The 20,297-nt window shown below is 54.5% G+C and overlaps 1 protein-coding gene across 3 annotated transcripts in view; it reads left to right on the top strand.

Annotated features, from left to right (window-relative positions):
- The window catches only part of PTPRS (protein tyrosine phosphatase receptor type S), a 148,677-nt gene that overhangs the window by 7,309 nt on the left and 121,071 nt on the right, over window positions 1-20,297 (top strand). The window contains exon 1 of one of the 3 annotated variants that reach the window (XM_039566156.1): window positions 15,664-15,761. The exons of the other annotated variants lie outside the window; for them this stretch is intronic. The gene's annotated coding sequence lies outside the window, so the exon portion shown is untranslated. Of the gene's footprint in view, window positions 1-15,663; window positions 15,762-20,297 lie in introns of those variants that run through there. 3 annotated transcript variants of the gene reach the window in all.

The raw sequence follows: 20,297 nt of genomic DNA, 5'->3' as shown, positions 1-20,297 counted from the left end.
GTTTATGTATAACCGTACACTAACCTATAAAAATTAGTTTAGGATGGCTGCCAAGAAAATCTCTGCGGTGCCTTGTGGGTAACTCCCTGTGAATTACCATAAAAGCTGTAGTGTGAGGCTGCGGTGGCAGTTGTGAGGATGCCAGTCATCATGCTCTGTATTTAAAATTCAGATGAATGTGTAATGCCTCCATGGCTGGATTGCAGCAGCTCGGAGCATTCCTGGTGTCCCTGCCCTGCACACTCTGCACCCGCTCTGGATTTTTAATGTCCTCTTTAGTTCTTCCAGTGTTTTGCTTGATTGTAAAGTGCAACAGGTAGCAAATTGTGGGCAAGCCATGCTGGGAGGGAGAGTGGTTTCTGATAGCTTCCTCCCTGGAGGGACCAACCTCCTGCTTCCACTGAGCCAGTGGCAATATTTCACTTAAGGGAAAAGCCACTCTGTAACCCTTCCCCTCCACATCCTGCCCGAGCCATGTCCCGTTTCCGAGGGCCCTCTGATTCTGGGTGTGCTCAGCCTGGGACTGGGGCTCGCTCGGTGAATGGAGCAGGGCTTGTCCCCCGGTGTTCGGGGATGTCTCACTGCCCTGCTGGAGAAGGATGGAGTTCCCTTGCCACCCAGCCGGTCCGTGTTGCTGTTTCTCTGTGTGCCCTTGGAAACCCAAAGTGCTTCTCTTTATCTGCCACCGCTGCTTTTCCTCCAGAGCCCTGAGCCAAGGTGACTGTGGGGCTCCAGAGCGGAGCCTCAGTCCTGGAGCTGCTCCGCTCCGTGCGGGGCTTGGCAGAGGGTGGTGCTGATCTGCTGGGCATGATGGATCATTTCATTTAAATTTTCCTGAAATATAATATTCATCTTGGTGTCACTGTCCCACCTTTATTACAGTTCACTGATAAACATCTGTAATCTGAGAGCGATCCGCACCCTGCCAGACACGGCCTGGGAATAATGAACATGTTCCTGGAGCCAGGAGAAGGCATCTCGGGGATGCATCCCTGCTCTCCCAGCCCTGGCTGATAAATAAAATGAGAAGCAAATCTGTTTTTCCCAGGTGTATTTACATGTGGCTGCTTGGTTCAGGGCTCTAAAATGGTGGCGATTGGATATAACCTGGTGTCCCTGTTAATACCCAACAGGGATTTCTGAATGCAGCCTCTCTCCTGCCTCTGGCTGGGGGTACAGGGCACCATCCCAATTAATCCCCCCATGCTGGGCAGCTGGGCTGCCTTTTTCACCCCGTGGTAAATCTCTGTGCCTCTCCCAGGAGATTTCAGCAGGAGGGGATGCAGCTCTCCCAGGGTGCTGGGGCAGCGATGGCCCTGCACGTGCCATGGGTGGTTTCACATTCTCCCTGTGAGTCCAGAGCAAGCACAGGAGCTGGCAGGACCAAATGCAATCCCAGGAATGGTTCAACCTTGGCAGCTCAGTGTGATCCCAGGGCACAGGCTGTTTTGGGGCTCCAGCACAGCCTCTGTGTCCCCACAGTGCCGGCAGCCAGGAAGCCTCCATCAGATTGCTGCTCGTCTCCTTCCTCTCCTGATGGGTTTTACCCCAAACGCTGCTGCTTCACTGAGCTCTGACTGTGGGAACTTGGGGTCACCTCCCTGTCCAGCCCAGGCAGGTGGATCAGCATGTCCCAGCTCGGCCACCCACTCCAGAGCAAAGGTGACGTGACATCTGCTGTGCCCGGGATGGATTTTTTTTGCCAGTGCAGCAGTGGGAGGTGGCAGCTGCTACTCCCACATGCCACTGGGACTGCTCTGCTTCCGCAGGGAGAATTGTTGGCTAATCATCCTCTGGGGAGCCAGCTCCTGACCATCTCCAGGGTTTTGACCTTCAACGTCAGAATCGAAGCGTTGCGAATCGCCGAAGCCTCGTACAGACCTGACCTCTTGGGCTGCTCTCCTGGAAGGGGTTTTCCTCTGCCTCTGCTTGTGCCTCCACTTCCTCCTCTGCATTTGACCCAGACCAAGCTGAATTTTCCGCTGGTTTGGGATTTCCTGCCACCTCTGTTCCTTTCTGGCATCCAGGTCCTGAGACTTGCAGCCTACTTCTGTCCTTTTGCAAAACTTGTCTGGAAGAGGAAGATCCCTGGATCTGCAGTCCCCTAGCACCATTCATCTGGAATTGACAGCTGCCCCACCAGGCAAGCCCTGGCTCTGCTTTGGGATGCGCTCAGAGCCCCGAGGAGAGCAGCCGAGCAAGATTGTTGCTAACTCCTTCCTGGAAGGACTTGTTGCACCATGCTGATAAGAAGATTTATTTTTTCCAGGAGCCCAAAGCACAACTTGGCACTCTCAAGGGCTGAGGCTGAGCTGACAGTTGTGCTCCAAGTGGAGCGGGGCAGGAGCACGAGCCACCCTCACCACGTGTCCCATTCCCTCGGGGAGGGATGAGGACGAAGCTCCAGCCACCACCTTCATGTCTCAGCACCTTGATTTCAGCAGGCTGACCTGTCTGCTGCCGCGAGGTGGGAGCACCAGGGATATTTCTGGCCCCTGGAGCTGCTCATGGACTACATGCCCCAAAGGCTGTGCTGATGGTCCTGTAAGGGGATCCGGGTGAGGCCGCCTGGGTTTTGGGAAAGACCACAGACCTGCTGTGCTCTCAGCATCTGCTCCCGAGCAGTGGGATGGCAGCTTCCATGCTTTATCCAGTCATGCCTCCAGAAAGCAGCTTGAAAATCCCCAGGCTGAGCAGCTGCCCCAGAGGTGTGGAGAACTGGAGCATCCCTTTGCTTCTCCTCCCGGTGGAGGTGACGCGGGGGATGGCACCCATCCGGCAGCGCTGAGATGTGCTGATCTAAAAATAGCTGTAAGGTTGCTTTGAAAAGAGGAAAAGAAGGGAGGTGGGAGGAACTGAAGTGTTTCTTAGAAGTAAGAGAGAAAGGTGAATGAAATCCTTAATGGCTCTCACAGCTAAGGCTTTTCATCCCTGCTGCCTCAGGGAGCCCGCTGTGGGGTGTGGGAGCTGGGATGGGGGCCCACATGGGTGCCATGAGCTTCTGGTGTGGCAAGGAGCTGGATTTTGGACTGGGTAAGGAGTAATGAGGAAGGGGTGAAGAGAAGACATGCAATTTTCGTGTTGGAGATGCATTTTCAGCTGGCAGGGTCTTCCTGGTTGCTGTGTGACCCACCTGGGGCATCGTCCCCAATGTCCTACCTCATCCTGTGCTGTAGTTACTGGGCTGTCCCCTCTTATCATGGGTGGGTGACATGGCTGTGTCTCTGCATCTAGGGGGGCTGGGGGCAGGACTGGTGAAGTGGGGGGGACAGGCAGGCTCTGTGCTGCCTTTGGGTGCCCCCAGACGGGGTGAGCTCCCTGCATGCTCGAGCGCTTCCCGCTGCCAGAGCAACCTGTGCCGGGCGTGTAAGAAGGGCACAGGAAGGGAAGCTCGGGAACAGCTCTTGCCTTTCCTGCCATGCTCTTTGCAGGGGAGCAGAGGGGTGTTCCTGAGGGGTCTGTGCCCCCGAGCCACTGTCCCCAGCACTGGGCTGGCCAGGTCAGCTCACAGAGCTCGTAGGCTTGGATTTCTCTCTTCTAAGCCGCCAGAGCCAGGCTGTAATTAGGCTGTGTTGTCGTGTAACCGGATCTCCCATCCCAGTGCTTTGTTCTTGACTTACCCTTGATGTTTTCCAATGTCTCTGAGTGAGCTGTATCCCTTATCCATGCCCCCATTTTTCATCCTCCATTCTGCCTCCTGCAGAGAGATGCTTTCAAGGCAGAGCAGCCTGGCGGTGTCCTGGACAGTGTGTGTGTCCCCTGAGAGCCTTGTTCTCCTCCGGGCCCTCTGAACCTTCTCACAAGGAGCGTTTACGGGTGGCTCAATTGGAAGTTTTTCTAGGAAGTATCAGAGGAGCTTGTGGTCCTCACATCAGGGCCCTAGAACACTCTGCAGAGAGCTTTAATCTTAAAATAAAATCAAAGCAAGGCTTTCAACTTGGATTTTTCTTTGGAAGTCACTATTTTAAACCCATTTTTTTTCTGAGAAGTCCTTTAGGAGTGAAAAAACCCCATATCGTGAAATCTTGCCTATGTAAATAATTTCTGGGCTTGGGCTTTTTGAAGTCACAAGAAGGGTGTGCTGCTCAGTGCCCTCTGCCAAGGCAGTGCCAGAAGTGGTGGCATCACTTGGAGTCCTGTCTGTCCATCCCATTCCATCTGTATGTGCCTCTCTGCTTGTAGCCGCAGCCTCTGGGTGTGGATAATGGCAGTGCAGGACAGAGGTACCTTCCTGGCTGCTTGCAGTCACAGCATCTGAAAATATCCCGAGCTGAAAGGGACCCGCAAGGATCGCAGAGCCTTTGGAAGTCTGTGCTTTGGCACAACGGGGCAGCAGCCGGGAAAACCCACACGGCTGCCAAGCACGCCGCGCCGGGGGAGGCTTGGGGCTCTTGGGAGAGCTTTGGGACAGGTGGGATGGGGTGAGGGGAGGATGGAGCGGGCGGCGGCAGACGGGCGCGTGGGACACGCTGCCGGGAAGGAGGCGGCAGGGCCGGGAACAGCCCGTGCGGAGCGGTGGCGGAGGGGACACGTGGCCCTTGCTCCGCTCAGTGCCAGCTGCTTCCCGGCCGCCCCCTCCCAGGAGCACGCAGGAAGGAGCCCTGTGCTGTGGGAGTGGGAGCTCCCTGCTGCCTCAGGAGAGTCCAGGCTCCATCTTGTCCCTGTTCCCATGGAATGTCTCCTGTGGGTGTTGTGGCACCGGGTGTAGGGTGGGCGGCTGCTGCTGAGCCAAGCTTGACCCGAGTCGTGCCTCCCAGTTCTCTGTTCCTGGTCACCCACTGCTGCCTGGCTCAGCCCCCTGGCAGTGCTTCCCTTGGGTTCTGTTTTCCCCTATGCCCGAGAGGCAAACTGGAGCAGCATCCTTGCTCTGCATCATCCTGCGCAGAGAAGCCAGAGCCTTTCCCACTGCTGGGACCAGGAATTGTGCAGGAGTATGGCAGGCCAGTGTGGGAAGCAGCTTTTGCTCCCCCACCTGCTACCTGCTGTGCTCTGGGATGGGACTTCAGCATTTTGGGGCAGTCCCAGCGTGGGCTCTAGCATTGCATCACGTCGTTGTGCTTTGGGCATTGCCCAGAGCCTGAGGCTTTGACCAATGACATGCTCTAAGATGGGAGGGATGGGAGGTGCTGCAGCTGGCTGCTGTTGACCCCCATGCTGGGGCTGTGTGTGAGCAGAGGTCAGAATCAGCCCCTTGGCATTTGAGAGGCTCCAGCCCTGTGAGGAGGCTGTGGCTGACACAGAACCCTGCAGCAGCTCATGTTCTCCCCAGACTCCTGCAGTTAAACACCCAGCCCGAGCACTGCAGCAAGGCTGCTGACAGTGGCCTGGTGGCTCCAGGGACAGATGGACACCACGGACACTGCCCGTTTTCGTTTTCAGGCGCTCTCATACGTCCCATAGCTGGGCCCTGGGGTGTCCTGTTCTGCCTCACCTCCGGGCTCTAACTGTATGTTCCCAGCAGTAAATTCACCTGCCAGGGAGGTCTCGGGTTCCTGTGGGCTGGAGGGGTGCCCAGGAGCTGCAGCACTTGCTCCCTGCCCCGTGTCCTGGCGGGGAACGCAGCCCTGGTTGTGCCCATGGCCTCTGCGACTGGCCCCGGCTGTGCTGATACAGCTTTTGGGTCCCTCGGGGCTGGGGGCAGAGTGCCCTGAGCACTGCTCGTGGGATAACACAGCAGGAACCCTTCTGGACATCCCTGCTCCGAGGCTCAGCTCGGGGGGAGGCAGAGGTCCCGGCAAAGTGCTGTTGTGGTTCAGTGGTACCTGCTGGAGCCTTCCCTGCTCCTCGTGCGATACAGGTGGGCTCTGCCTTGCCTCCCAGTCTGCCACTGCATCCTGCACTGGTGGGAGATGCCCTGAGTGGCTCTGGGGAAAACCCTTTGGCTTTGTTAATTCAAGCTCAGGGAAATGCGATGGTCCCAGCTGGCCTGGGGCCCAGGGGAGTGGGGTGGAGGGAGTTTGGGGGTCAAGAAGAGCCAAAGGGGCTTGTTTGCAATCATGAGTGGATGCTCATGGTCTGGCGCTGGGCATCACCATCCCCCTGTGCTCTGCTGAGAGCTGGACTGGGAGCATGGGCTGTGTGTTGGCTGGTGGCCTCCCTGTCCCCAGCAATCACGGTGGCCCTGTCTGCCCTGTTCCCCTTCCCTTCAAACTGAGCAGGGGTGATTCTTGGAGAGCTTCTCCTGACCTTTCCAGCTCTGTGCCCTCAGCCGCCACCGAGTGACATGGTGACATTTCAAGTCTTGAATGTCTGAGCAATTTTATGAAAAAAAAGCCATCAGAAATGAAACGCTTTGGCTTTTTGTCTCCGACAAATTGGATTTGTTAACCTGAAGCTTCATCTGTCAGCTGGCAAGGCCCCTCTGCAGCTGGCAGCTGATGGGATGGTGGGAAGAGGAGTGAAAGCGTGTCTGGGACACGAGGAAGAGGGAGGGGTGTTACCAGCAGTGTGTAATATTTGCTGCATTTCCAGCAGTGCATTTCTGGAGGCACTTCTGGAAGAGATGGGGCTTTGCATCAGGCATGGGACAGCTGAGCTGCCACTGCTGCACCCCAGCCTGGCCCAGGTGGCAATTGCTGTTGCTCTCTCCCAAATCAGGAAGGCAGAGTCTGTACCTGCCTCCATCAGGTGCTGCTGCTGCCATGGGCTGCTCACCTCAGCATGTTACGGTGGCAAAGCAAGGTCAGCCATGGAGTCACAGGATGGCTTGGTTTGGGAGGGACCTTAAGGCTCATCTGGTGCCACCCCTGCCATGGGCAGGGACACCTTCCACTGTCCCAGGCTGCTCCAAGCCCCATCCAGCCTGGCCTCGGGCACTTCCAGCAATTCAGGAGCAGCCACAGCTTTGCCTGTGCCAGAGCCTCCCCACCCTTACAGGGAAGAATCTCTTCCCAATATCTCATCTAACCCTGCCCTCCTTGTCCTCCAAAGTCCCTCCCCAGCTCTCCTGCAGCCTTTTTAGGTACTGGAAGGTTCTCTAAGGTCTCCCTTTTCCCTGCGAACGCCTCCCCGCAGAACCCACAGCCCAGGCATGTCTGGGCAGGGCAGTGCCAGGAGAGCTGCCGGGCTCGGCGCTGGGCACAGTCCCGGCGTGTCTGCACAGAGCAGGGAAAGGCAGAGCCGGCCCGTGCCACTGCCCCGCAGGACTGCCTGTGTGAGGGGCAGTGCACAGCACTGCTGCTCAGCCACAGGTGAGCATCCTGTTATTTATGGTGTGTCATGTTATCCAGGGGTGTGGGGGCAGGTACAAGATGCGCCCCCAGGTCCCTTCTGCCATCCCCAGGGAGCAGGGGGAAGCGTGTGCATGTAGGATTCCTTCTGCTGTCGGGCTCTGCTAGAGAGCTCTGTTCAGATTTAATCCAGTTTAACTCCGCTCTGGGGTTGGGCACGAGGAGTCCTGGGTCCCTGGAAAACGGCGCTGTTGCTTCCCTCGCCTTTTCCTTTTTTCTAAAGAAAGAAAACAAAGAGGGCTCTCCATGAAGGAGCGTGTATGGGGAGAGCCAATTCCCTTCGGAGAGCAGCTCCCTGCCCGAGGGCTGCCAGCAGCCACTGCCTGGGGGCTCTGGGGACCTGCACCAGCCCAGCAGTGCTGGCAGCACTGGAGCTGCTGTTCCCGCTCTGTCCCCGTGTCCCCTCGGCTGTGGCACGTTTCTGCTGCAGCTCCTTCCGTCTGTGCTGTGTTCCTGAGCCTCGCCTGTCCCCAGCAGTGGTTTTGTCCCAAGTTCTCGGCAGATCCAGTACTGCCCACGTAGTCTTCATGGCAGCTTCCAGCCCGCGCTGGGGTTCTGCGGGTCTTGCTTGGCTGCTCAGCAGGCTCCAGTGTGGCATGGCTGCAGGCTCTGGAAGACTCTTCAGTGCTGCTCATATGGAAAACACTCTCAGTAACCACAAAGAATGGAGATGGCACTTAAAAAAACACAAATAAAGGTCATCAGTAGGGGCCTCAATGGATGGAGACGGCGAAGCTGCCTCGTGTGATTTCTGCTGGGGTTGTGTGACTTGAGAACCCCCTTCCTGCGGGGCTTGAAGCAGAGCTGTGCAGGAGACGTCCCGGCCTGTGGATGTCCTCGGACTGGGTTCTCCCTCTGCTCCCTCTCACCTGTGCAGCCCCCAGGAGATCACCACCAGAACACCCGCCCAGCAGCCCCAGTGGCCTTTTCTTCAGGAGGGCTGCTGCGTTTTTTGTTTGCACGTGTCCATGTGCATCAGCTGCTGCTTGGAGCAATCCCAGGGGAAGGCACACAGCAAATCCTGAATCCTCCCCTTTGAACAACCACGGCCGTTGGGACAGGAGAGCAGCTTCAGCTCCGAGAGGGATGTGGGCACCTGAGCTGGCCCCAGCCTCAGAGGGATGCACAGAGAAGTTCCAGGCCAGGGGCTGTGTTTGAGGCTGAGGTACCCAAAACCTCCCTGCACTTCAAGCAGACCAAAGCTCAGGCACGGCGGGCGGTGAATCCGACAGGAACGTGGCTGCCAGGAGAAACCCAATGGAGTGAAAAATCCCTTTATTCAGTTTTCCCATGTCTGAAGGGCAAGTGGGAGACTTGGGCCTGGCTTTTTCCCAATGCAGAGAATGAGGTGGAAACCTTCTGTCCAGGTGCTGGTGCCATGGGTGTGTGTGGCATCTCCTTCCAGCTCCTTCGCATCGATGTGAGGATTTGGTGCGTTCTGCTGCTTAAAAATAAATAGTGAGTTATTTTGGGCCAGGGAGGCAAACAAATCAACAGGCCACTGGATTTCCTCAGTCACCCTCGATGCTGCATGGGGGAAAAATTAATAAAGTACCTGCCATGCCCAGGAGCAATTTGTTAAAGCCAGTGATAATGACAGGCTTTGAATTGAGTTCCTGCCTATGGTGGGTTCCCTCACGATCCTGCACGTCCACCCCCTCTCCAAAACGTCACTGTTCCTGTCAGTGCTGTGGTGGGAAAGGAGACTCTGATCTGCTGTCCAGGTCTGAGCCCTTCTAGCATTGAGAAGAGCAGCATGGGGCTCTCCAGCCTCTCTGGGGACTCACTTGTACTCTGAAAATTGGGTCCTTTTAGGTGTTCTGGGATCCACGAGAAATCTGGATTATCTGCAGAGTTGCTGTCCTGTGGTTACTGTTCAGTTTTTAGTGGGTTTGGGCCTTTGGAGGCTTTTCAAGGCTTTTCAGGAAGTGTGCCCAGCATGTGCCCTATGAAAACCACTGGCCCTTTCCAGCTGGATTCACCTGAGGGCTCTGGGTTCCCCTGTACCTGTCTCTGTGTGTTCTGCACCCTCTTTGCAAGCACAGCAACACATGGCCTTTTTAATGAAGAACCTCTGGTCTGCAGTGATGGCAAATGAACTAACATTTCACTGCTTCTGTAGGAGTGGGGAATTGATGGGGATGCCCATCTTCGTGGATGGAACTGTTCAAGGCCAGGTTGGGTGGAGCTCTGAGCAAGCTGGGTTAGTGGAAGGTGCCCCTGCCCACAGCAGGGGAATGGAACTGGGTGATCTCAAAGGCCAGTCCAGCCCAAACCATTCCCTGACTCTGTGACCTGCTTCATGCTGGGTGCCAGCAGCGGGTTGAATCCTCAGTCTCATTCTTAGGCTGTAGATGTCTTCATCTCAGGGTGTGAGGCTGGACTATCCCAAGGGAGCCTCTCTGAGCTCCCCTTCAAGGGATGGGTTGTGTTGGAGCTTCCAGCTGCCCCCATCCCACCAGGCAGGGACCTCACCACGAACACTCGATAACGTCGCGTGGCAGCCGCTGCGAGCGGCCCGGCCCTTCTCTGGCACAGAAAGGACAAATTAAATAAACATGCTTGATTGCTTAAACATTTGTTTTTTAAATTAGCAGCAGCTTTTTTATATTAAAGTCTGTGGATATGCTGCTGGGGAACACTTTAGCAAGTTGTTTTTTTCTTCCTGGTGCTACTTTTCCAGAGTGGTTCGTGATTTAGAAACCAAATGCAAAATGCAGGCCAAGTTTGAGGTTTAATGCTGTAAAAGATGTCGATGGGAAGAAACTGCAGTGCTTGGAGCTGTGGGGCCCTGTTTGGATGCATGATGGGACAGGCCTTGAAGGCAGCAGCATTTGCAAATTGTGCTGTGCAAGTGCTGGAGAGAAGTGTCTGAATTATGGAATCACAGAAGGGTTTGGCTTGGTTGGAAAGGACCTTAAAGAATATCTTGTTCCAACCCCCCAACACCTTCTGCTAGACCAGGTTGCTCCAAGCCCCATCCAGCCTAGTCTTGGACATTTAGGAATGGCTCAAGGTGCTCCATGATTGTCCCCAGCTTCTCACAGAAAGTTTCAGTTGTCCATAAGTTGCCCAAATGTTGAGATCTCCTGCAAGGAGGTGTTTGGAAATGCTGTGTATGGGTCTGTAATTGTCTGTGTGCTCACAGGGAGTGGATTTGGGCAGCAGCTGGGCTTGGCATCTTCCCCTCCATGCATGGCACAGTTGGTGTCCCTGCACCAAGCTCTTCCCTGGCTGTGCCTCTGGTTTTATTTGCTTTCTTCAGTATCTGTCCTGTGTAGATGGCAGAGACAGCCCAGCGTGAGGGTCACAGGCTGTTTGCCATTGCCGGATAAGGGGCTTTGGATGCTGCTCTGATAAGAACCAACATTGCTGAATGGCATCTCTGGGAAGGCAAAATGCAGCCAGCAAGCAGCTAATGCTTCACATTGACCTTGCTTGGAGCATGTGGGGGCTTGGCTGTTTCCATAGGCTCGCTATCAGTGCCCTAAAATAGCCTCTGTCCAGGAGGAAAACCCAAATAACCGAGCGTGGATCCCTGTGTGTACCTGCAGGAGCACCGTCCCCGCTGGGGCTTCCTGGGGCGGGGGCGTTGCAGATTAACCGTGCTCCTGCAATTGTAGAAAAGAATAAATATAGTTTCCACAATCCCACTGCTTTTTTGTGTCATCTCTCTGGGTTATTCAGGGACCAGCCTGGCTTGGGGGAGCCCACGGGAGAACCCTGGGCTGGCACTGCTCATTTCCCTTTGTGCGGACTCCTGGGCACATCCTTAATTTTTTAATTAGTGGATGCATCCCCCATGAGCACAGCTCCAGCTCAGCTGTGAGTGTCCATGCATGGATGGAGGATTGCCTCAAGCCGGGCCCTGGCTCTGCACCCTCCCGAAAGGCGACCAGCAGTGGGTTTTATTGTTGTTTTGTTTTTACATATTAAAGGTTTAATAAATGGAATTAAATACTGTGAAACTTAAGGTAATTAAATGTGGAAGCAGAAGGAAAAGAATTGTAAAGCATCCTCTCCAGGAAACTAATAGGCTCCATGCCTCCTTATCTTAATGATTTTCATAATTTAGCTGAATGCAGAGATAATGGATCTGATGAACCTTTCTGGAGCTGATTTGAGATTTAATGGGCGTCTTGCTGGGGAGCGGGGTGGGGGCAGGTGCAGTCAATGTGCTTGAGGAGGGAGATAAGAGCAAGAGAGGCTGAAATACAGAGGCGAACGGGTTTTCCATCCACGCTGAGTGCTCCCTCCTTTCCACCTGGAATTAACCTCGGAAATCATTTTCCAAGGCCACGTGGTTTCCTCCGGCTCCACGCTGCCAGCGGGTTTTGCCTTTCTGCACAACCTCTGACCCTCCCCGGGCTGAGGGAGCCGCAAAGCCGGGATCATCTGTGTTAATCTGGTCTCATTGAGGCGGGATCAGTGAAACCACCTCGCAGATTCACTGTATTATGGAGCAGATTGAGGGACTTAGAGAGCAAATTTAATAAATATCATTTCGATATTACTTGGTGGGAAAAAAGATAAAAATCCTCTGAGTGGCTGATGCTGAAGCACCCTGTAAAGGTGCTTGATAGGGACAGGGTGTGTGTGGAGCTGGGGCAGAGGGGACGGGGACAGCACTGGATGTTGACGTGGTGTGGTGGGGACAGGAGGAGAGGACGTCCCTCGGGGCTGGGTCACAGCGGCACGTCCAAAAGGAAGTAGAGCTGAGTGTGCTTGAGGAATGGGGATGTTTGGTTCTCTCAGGTGCAGCCATGAGTCTCCTGCTGCCTCCCTGGCTCTCCTGGCAGTGTGCAGAGTGCTCCAGCAGCTTTAGGGTGTTGGTGCTGCTGCTGAGCCTGGACCCCAAAGCAGCTTTGCTGTGTCAGTGCAGTGATGGCTGCTGGGGGTGCAGAGCCGACCCAAGCCAGGTCTTGTTTGCAGATGGGGTCTTCTGCCCATCCCTGAGGAGAGCAGCGTAGCCAAGCAAAATCCTGCCAGTGGAAGCCAGAGGAAAGCTCTGTCCACAGGAGAAGGAGGGAAAGCAATTGCAATGGCAAATCCCACACTCTGTCTTCCAGGGCTGGCTGTGGTGAGTGAGGTTTGGGCCGTGCTGGGGCGAGGGGATGGGCACTGCTGCCCGTTGTCTCTCCTGGAAGGTCCCTGGGTGGAGCACTGGGCGAGGGCAGCGTGCCCGTCCCACGCCGGGCACCGAGGCAGAAGGGGCAGCACTTGCAGCCAACACAGCCCAGGGGCTGCTCCGTCTTTGTCGCCAGCAGGACCCCCTGCCTGCTGGAAAAACACTTGGGTTAGGAGAAATGTGTGACCTCTTGCTAACCCTCTTCCCTTTCCCCTCTCGCTCTGCACGATGTTAAAAAGAAGGGGGGGGAAAAGAAAAAAAAGGAAAAAAAAAAAGCCATGCTGGGGCCAATCCAAGGAGGGTGAAAGCTGGGGACCATATCATTAAAATGCTAAAAATGAGCGTGCTGAAAACAGACACAATTGGGTATTTAAAGCTCTGAATGAAAAGAGTGTGTGTTAGCCGGCTTGCGGAGAGCCGGTCTCCCAGAGCCCCTGGAAAATATGTGGTCAAGCCCGCACCATTAACTTTTTGTTTCTGGTTTGCAAGGTAGCTGTGAAATCTTGTGGGCGACACAGAGCCCACGTCCCTGCCAGCCCCACAGGACACCCGTGTTCTGATGGAGGGGCAGCTGTGCCAGTCCCGTGGGGTATGTGGGGCTCTGGTTTGTGCACACCGAGCCTTTTGCGGTCCTGCAGTGATTTTTATCCCAAAATGGGGTAAAAAATCCCCCTGGTCACACACTGCATCACCAGGGACCTGCCACTTGTGCTGGGATTTGCAGCAGCCAGTCCCTCGTGGCACTGAGGAGTGGAGCGTGTGGCTGGAGTGGGAGGCAGGAGGTGTGACCCGCAACGGCCGCTCCTTCAGCCCTGCCTCCGGCCAGCCACAAATTGACTCCTGGATGAATCACTGCTAAGTCACTTTGGGACTGTTGTATCGTTTGTTTGCAGCTTAGAATCATGGAATTTTTGAGGTTGGAAAAGCCCTCTTAGATCAGTGAGTCCAGCCGTTCCCCCGGCACTGCCAAGGGCACCACTGCCCCATGTCCCCAAGTGCCACATTCACATGGCTTTAAGTGCCTCCAGGGATGGGGACTCCACCACTGCCCTGGGCAGCTGTGCCAGTGCCTGACCTCCCTTTTGGTGAAGCAACCTAAACCTCCCCTGGCCCAGCCTGAGGCCGTTCCCTCTCCTCCTGTCCCTGTTCCCTGGGAGCAGAGCCCGACCCCCCCGGCTGTCCCCTCCTGTCAGGGACTTGTGCAGAGCCACAAGGTTCCCCCTGAGCCTCCTTTGCTCCAGGCTGAGCCCCTTTCCCAGCTCCCTCAGCCGCTCCTGGTGCTCCAGCCCCTTCCCCAGCTCCGTTCCCTTCTCTGGACACACTCCAGCATCTTCCTGTCCTTGATCCTGGACTTTTTAAACCTGCACAGCTTGGGCTGCTGGAGGCCGCCAGCTCAGGTGCCAGGGCTGTGCCAAGAGGTGTGAGGTCCTCCAGCATTTTATGGTGCCTTTTTACATGGAAATGTGGATCTTTGCAGCCCCACTCCAGCATGTTTCCTGCATCCCAGCTCCCCCCGGGGTGGAGGTTGTGCCCTGTGGGCCCTGCGGGGTAATTTCTGTGCACGGACGCGGGTTTCCCTCGTGAGCATACGCAGAGGGATCCGCAGGGGTGCAAAATGCCCCTAAAATGTCTCCCAGGGCAAGTATTAACTGCCAGGCTGGGCTGAGCTCCAGCAGGCAGGAACAAATGAATCAGACACTTAATGGTAAAATCAAACCCCTCAAAGTATTAAAAACAACCCAGTTCCAGGGGGCTCCTCTCTGCCGACCCCAGAGCCCCAGCCGAGCAGGAACGAGAAGGGATTTCAAACCAAACTGGGATTTTTTTGGGGGGCCCCCCCACCATATCTCTTGGCTGCCAGCCTCTCTGAAGGGAAGTTTCACCCCGCCTCCCGTGGTCTCGGATGTCAGGTTGGCAAGAAAAATCCCATCTGTTTTCAATCTGGATCCTCACTTCCATCCACTCAGCCTTTCTCCTCCCCGCGCTCCCCCGCTCCCAGCCCCCAGTGCTGGCGTGTGCGCCAGGCAGGCCTCGGTGACGCTTTTTTTTCTCCTCGTTTTTATTTTTTCTTCTAAAAATGTATGTGGCCTCTTTTGCCCCCCGCAGCCCCCCTTCTCCCAGGCACATGCTCCAGCGCAGCCCTCTCTGCCAGGGCCTGCCAAGAACCTCTCTGTGCTCAGCCCCGCTACGGCCGCTGGCTCCGAGAATTCCCAAATGACCGAGGATTTTCAACCCTGAGCTTTCAAAAAAAAAAAAAAAAAAAAAAAAAAAAAACCAGAAAAATATCTCTCTGTGTGGAAAAGGAAAAAAAAAACATGAGCAAAATTGGGAGGGGAGCAGAGGGAAGAAGGAATTTTGTTGTGATTTTTTTTTCCTTGTCGGTTCCAACTTTTGGTATGATTTGGAAAAGAGCAAGTACAGAGTGTTTTGTTCCTGCCTGGAGATAACAGAGCTGCTCTGAAATCCCATATAGAGTCAATGCAAAGGCGTATACGTCGCAATCGTGATATCCTAATCTCCCTCTGAAGAAACCCTTTTGTTGCACACCCCCTCTCGCCGCTCCCTTTGCTGTCCTCTCACGCTGCGTTTATATCTTATTTAAACTCTAAAGTCCTTAGGCTAGGAATTACCTTCTCCCTTTACAGATGGCTGCAAGAGCTCAGCACGGCTGTGCAGCTCCATGAAAAATAAATGAAGAAGGTTGTGGCTTTTGTTGATGGTTTTTGGTGGTTTTTTTTTGGTTTTTTTTTTGGTGTTTTTAGAGGTGAGAGTTTATCTCATCACCGATGAGCGGTGCCGGGCTTTGTACGGCCAAAAGCATTGCCATGAATCTCAAGGCAAGGGTTATCCCAGCACCCGCTGCCGTGCCTCAGTTTCCCCTTTGGGCACGAGGCTGCCTTGGGGCGACGGGTGAACGGGGACGTGACCGGGGTGCTGGGGGCACAGCAAGGGGGATTTTCCCTTTATTCTGGGGAGTACTGTGGAAGCTTTGTGGAACGGGGTGGTGTCTCAGAGGACCCAAAGGACCCGGAATGGGGGTGCAGACCCCAAAGGGTCTGAGGGAACCCCAAGGGCAGGCTCGGAGGGACGCCGAGTGAGCGGGCTGCGGTGAGCCCGGGGCTCCGCTCCCGGGGTTGCCGTCAGGGTCCCCCCGGCCGGGCCCCGCTGCCCCGGCCCCGCCCCGGCCCCGTCCCTGCCCCGCCCCTGCCCGGCCGGGCCGCCGTGGGCTCCGCCGAGGGGTCGCGGGGTCCCTCCCTCCGCCGAGGGGTCGCGGGGTCCCTCCCTCCGCCGAGGGGTCGCGGCGCCCCGGGCCCGAGGGACGGCGGGTCCCGCCAGCGCTGTCCCCGGGCCGCCCTCGCCGCGGAGCCTCCGCACCCCGCCGGCGCCGGGACGAGTCCGAGACGGTCGGTTTGATTTTAAAATTTAATTATTTAACGGATCTTTAACAAGGGGAAACTGTTTCCCCTACGCGCACAGGCCGTGGGGGCGGGCGGGGGTCTCGGGGGCCGCCGGGGGGGCTCCGCGGGCGGGCGGGGCCCGGCTCCGTGCGGGCTCTGCCTGCGGGCGATGGGCAGCGGGGCTCGGCCGGGCGGGAGCGGGGCTGCGGGGCGGCGCTGGGGAGGGAATTCCCTTCCCTCTCCCGCTCCCTTTTCCTCTCCCCTTCCCTCTCCCCGTCTCTCTCCCCCTCCCTTCGCTCTGCCCGTCCCTCTCCCATTTCCTCTCCCCTTTCGTCTCCCCCTTTTTCCCCAGCCAAGGGCTCGCAGGAGCGTTTTGCTGCAAAACAAGAAAATGTGAGAACCACATCCAGCATCCCCCTGCGCTGGGGCGCTCGCCTGCCGTACAAAGGACCAGCTCTCCAGCTCGCCCTCTTCCCCAGATTACCCCTCTTACTCCATGTTTTCTTTCCGTACTGGAAATGCCTTTTATTTTTTAATGAGTTAAAGGCAGCCCGGGGCTGCAGGAGTGCACGATGCTCTCGGCAGCGCTGGGCAGGACACGGGCTGGAGCCTTTGAGTTAACGGATAGAATTTATTCACTGTAAACATTGCACAACTTCTATGCGTCGTTCCCAGGATTAAATATAACTCATTTTCTCGGCTTTACATGACTTCTTTGCTAGCTATTAGGCTACTGCTCAAGCTCAAGATGCAGATTTGTCTAAAATGTGTAATTTTAGAAACATAATAGATGGGGGGGGGGAAAAGCTCCGTTTAGCTACAGGAACTGTGTAGCTGGAACTTTCCTGAGAAATAACCACATTTTATCCCTTTATTATCCTTTTCTCACTTTGGCAAAAGCAAAGAACTTTTCTGTTGCAGGTAACTCAGGTAACTTCTATGTCAAGGCTCTGACTTGAGTTCACAGCAGTTGGTCTGACTGGAGGCAGTTACAGCAACACTTGAAATTAAATTTAAATTTATATTGTTCGTTGTTGGAGAACTCTCCTGTAGCTAAGGAAAGAAGTGTAAAGATTAAGCTGATCATTACTATATATGAAAAGTGGTTTCTAACATTAACATTATGGTTTTTCTCCTAAAAAAAAAAAGAGAATTCTCTAGCCTGTATAGCTCTAGCTTTCTATAGCTGCATCTTGTTATCCTTTAATTTCCCTTTTCCTGAAAACGTCACTTAGCGGAGGAAAAATCACAAATTCAAGCACACTGGGATTGCCACACATGGTACAGGGGAACATCTGCTGGAAAGATACTTTCTGAGAATAACAAACCACCTGCGCTGAGACGCTTTTTTCCTCTGGTAACCAGCTCAGTGTTTGTTGGTGTGGGGCTGCAGCCCACGGGCGGCTGCTCCTGGCTACACAAGGGCCTGTCAGCCCTGGGATTTTCAGGGCTAGCACTGTTGGTTTGGGTTTATTTAGGGTTTTTTCTTCGCCAAAAAGGAAGAAGTGCAAACTCTGGATCTGAGCGAATTAGGCTGTTTTAACAGCTTCTTCATGATTTGCGTTTTCTCAGACTAAGGAGCGTTTGGAGGGGATTGGTGCCTTTCGCCGCTCGCTCGCTGCGGAGGAGGGCTGGGGTGCGGGCTGGGGGCGGTGAGTGAGGCTGGCCCGAGTGGCTCAGCGAGGTGGGACTGGGCTGGAGGAGGGGTCTGCTCCGGCTCCGCGGCTGCGCTTCCCTCCTTCGCCGACCATCCCCGGGACGCTCGCCTTCCTTTCGTGTTACTGCTCCGAGAACCGGCCTCGTAGAAGGGAGGGGAAGGGATCATTATCTTTTATCAGCACGGGAGTGTGTCGTTGATTCCCAGTGCAGGAAGAGGGACATCCCCTCCCGGAGAATTCTTCCAAATCCTCCTGCCAGTCGGAGTGGAACCGAGGGAGTGAGGCAGTGTCGGGGCTCCTGCTCTGCTCTCCTGCTGCTCTGCAGCCTCCTCCTGCAGCCAAAGCAGGGATTTATCAAAGGCATTGAAACCAGAGAAGGCCCAATTATACTTTGGACTTGGAAGAGACGTGCATCGGTTTTTTTGGGAGGTGGAGGTTCCAAAATAAACCGGCTGTAGGTTCAGTGTGCAGACAGAGAGTGAATTTAGTATTAAGCACTAAATTCCTGCAAAGGTGACAGTTGCAGCAGATATATGAGGAAATCCCTCATTACCCTGAAGAGCTGGAAAAGCAGGATATGGTGTTTTATTATGTTTCTTAACCTTGATCACAGCAAGTTTCAAAAACCCTCTTTACCCTGGCTGTTGAGTCTGCCCTGTGGGTACAGATTCTTGTAAGGCAAAGCTATTTCACTAGATTTAATCTCTAAGGAGCGTGCCAGAAAAACAGCCTTTGGGGGAATGGCAATCTGCTGGCTTCCTTGTCTGCAGAGTGGGAATAGCAACATGCAGCTCCTTGCTGGGAAGAGTTTAAGAGTCCACTGTGGAAAAGAGATGAAGTGCCATGGTTGAATCATTCAGCCAAAAGCGAGGAGACAGCAGCAGAGGCGAGGCTCGCCCAGCTCCCGCGGCAGGTCGGCAGCGATGCCAGGAATAGATCCAGTATCTCTGGTTCCTGCTCCAGCGTCCCTGTCTGCGGCGTGTGGGCACGGGCCAAAAAGAGCAGCAGCGCCGGTGTCACCCGGCTACGTGCAGAGGAGAAAGTGGAGGTTGCACAACCCCGTCCTTGGTGCTTTTTTGGGGGCTGCCCTGCGGTGCCAGGTGTAGGAGTGACACGTTGTCTGACACCCGTCGGCCAAGAGCTGGAGTGAAGCCACTGATCCTCATTTTGAGCTGGCTTCTGCGCAGCCCTCGTGTAGTAACAGCTTTATAGATGCTGCTCACCTGGCTGAGTTTTAACTGCTCACCTGGAGATAAAAGGCGCTGCATCCCATTACCACTCCCCCCAAGCCATCCTCTGCCCTCTGAAGAGATTTTGAACCCTGGGTATATTCTGTTCCCATGCAAGGCTTTGCTGTTGGAGTAGGCAGAGTTTGCAGCACATCTCATGGCACCAGGGAAGTGCAATCTTGTTACATTCGAATTTATTTCATGCTGTGTTTGCGGGTGTGAAGAATGAACTGGTAAAATTAGGGACTGTGGAAGGTGTGAGACACCGTGTTTGTTCAAATGCTGACGGTGGGAAAACATCTGTTGGAAGCTCTCTTTGAAGGAGTAGCTGCCTTTCCAGAACTCTTTTGTAGGAGTAATAACTGTTGTGGTAGGTGAAACTTCCTGAATCAGGAGGCACCTGGGAGCTGTGAACATGCAGGGGCTGAGGCAGGGATGGAGATCTGAGGTCTATCAAACAGAACCCTACAAGACCTTGATTTTTCTTGTCTGTTATGCCACTTCTGTCACTTAATGTGACTTCTGCCTTAATTCGGCATGAGCTCATGTGCACTTAGGTGAGTTTGGATTCTTAAAAGAAGCTGTTCTGCCCTTCCTTGCTATTTACAGATAACTTTTATGGGGTGGTAAGGGTAAGGGTGTGTTTCCATTTCTCCATGTACTGATTAGTGCTCTCATTAGCACTTAGTAACTTGCATTGCAAAAATTCTTTATTAAATCTGCGTGGAGGTAGATTTTATTTGTGTGATGAAGCCACAGAGTGCTCAGTTTCTGCACCAGCTCCCAAATCACAGGATGACTTACCTGCTAATTTTGACTTGCTATCTATTTATGAGCAGGCAGGAAGCAGCGCTGCAGCTGAGGGAATTGAGGCAAGGCCCCTGGTTATGGTAATCCTTAAATAGTTCATTTGGGTGTAATGCCTTTTTTTACAGTTGCTTCCCTATTACAAACAGATTTTCTGATAATGGCACCTGTGCCATTTAGATGGGACCATTATTATAATAGCAGCAAGTATTGTTAGGGAATCGGGATGTGGAATTTATGTAGGATCGTTACAGTGGCAGAAGCAATACCATAAATAAAATGATGCTGTAGCAGCAGCACTAAACCTGGGTGTAAGAAGGAAGATGACAGTTCAAATTTCCCCCAGATTTGTGGCGTAGGGGCCCTGCCTGCAGAGGAGGTGGGAGCGTGGGTGGCAGGGGCTGTCCCTTCGGCGCAGGGATGCGTGGTTAGGAGGAGGGATGCTCACCGTGCGTAGGAACCATTAGCTGGAGTCGTTTCAGAAGCCAGCCGGGGAGATGGTTGCGATTAATTAGTCGTAGAAACAGGGCGTTGTTCCTGTCCTGGGTGTTGTTCCCGTGTGGGCTTTATTAACACAGATTTTTGGGGATGGGTTTCAGGCAAGGTTTTTGCATGCCCAGCCTGTCCCTCCTGCGTGGTTGGGACAGTCTGTGCCTGCCCGCATGTCGCTTCTCTCGTTTCTCTGAGGGAAATGTGGGAAAGCTCGAAATTGCATTTGTAAAATACGGATGGGGTTGAGAGTGTAAACAGCCCAGCAGGACCTGACAGAGGAGGCTGATGTAGTAGCTTGCCTGAATACTGGAAGCATTAGTACCAAACTGAAGGAAAAGGGAAGGAAGGGTAACAAA

The sequence above is a fragment of the Corvus cornix genome, chromosome 28, assembly GCF_000738735.6.
Source record: "Corvus cornix cornix isolate S_Up_H32 chromosome 28, ASM73873v5, whole genome shotgun sequence".
NCBI classification, from domain to species: Eukaryota; Metazoa; Chordata; class Aves; order Passeriformes; family Corvidae; genus Corvus; species Corvus cornix.
This window is presented reverse-complemented; position numbering and strand designations above follow the sequence as displayed.